The following is a 1,348-nucleotide window of genomic DNA, read 5'->3' on the forward strand; positions in this document are numbered from 1 at the left end:
TCATACCCATCCATTGCTCAGCTTGTAGTGGATCTGGCCCTCCCTCAAAAGTAGGAGGCTGTTGCTTTCTGGAGCGCTCATATAGAGGGTCCCACCTATTCTTAGCCCCCGAATGTTGCTATAAAGTTGGTACCGCGACAAGTGGCACAACTGGAGTGATATTCCCTACTGGAACTTGTTGTTGTCTCAACAAGCAGATTTCATCCTCTTGTCTTTGTAGTCTGGCTTGCATTTTAGCAAGCATCTGTTGCCAGTTCTCAGGGGATGGCAGAGGGTTCTAACCATGGTCATTATCTCTAACTTAAATTTCAGTGCCAACTAGTTCATCTAATTTCCCTAGAAGCATACTTCCAAGTCTATCTTCAATCAATAACTCAACTCATCAACCAATAATAATGGTGCCCAGCACCACTCCACAGTCCAAAAAATGATGAAATAAGCATACACATGCAATAACAATGCTAATAAGCATTTCAATAGCTTTAACATTCAGCAATCATGCTAATAAGCATGTCTTTTCATATTCATGCTCACCCATGTTGCTAATAAGAACACCCTTAGCAATTATAAACAATTAACAATACTAATAAGCATTTCAATAACATTCATAAGAAGTAGTAGTGCTAATAAGCACATCTTTTACCGTTCACATAGCAGTAAAGAGCTAGGCCCTATCAATATAACTCATGCTTCTTATTCAAGCATGCAGATAAGGCATATATATTTCAATTAAGCAACTAAGTACATAATCACAGTAATAGGTACAAAAACCTGAGTCAAGCTTTTCTTTATAGGCGAGGGGACATGCCTAGCCAGTCTTTAGGAACCCTTAAACCTAGACCGCTCTGATACCAAGTTGTAACACCCTCTTAATTCAGGCGCGTTACACTATGTAATTAAAATAGTGCTTAACTTGCTAAACGAGTCATTTGGATTTAAAACATGTAATTGAAACTAACACAAAGTTTAGGTACTAAAATATTTGGTCAAATAGTAACCACTTCATTAAAAGAGTTTAAGTTTGATACACGGGATCCCCAAAAGAGTTTATAAAACAAAACATAAATACAAGGGAAGACCTAGGTAGCAAAATCAGGGCTCAACCCTAGTTCTAACAAGAAACCTTAGCCATGGTGGCCGAGCAGGCTGCATATGTACATATCATCCCTGAAGCTCTCCAACTTATGGCTTGTCAAGAAAACATAAACATGCTCATAAGCAGTTAATCAATAGATTATATAATCATAAATAGCGTGCTAAGCAGTAATATCAATACTCAGGCATGCATTCAATCTAAATAAAACTCCATTACAGCTCAAAATTCACCCCCCTTGAGTTCAAAACTCAA

This window comes from Humulus lupulus, chromosome 8 (genome assembly GCF_963169125.1).
Source record: "Humulus lupulus chromosome 8, drHumLupu1.1, whole genome shotgun sequence".
In the NCBI taxonomy this organism is placed as follows: Eukaryota; Viridiplantae; Streptophyta; class Magnoliopsida; order Rosales; family Cannabaceae; genus Humulus; species Humulus lupulus.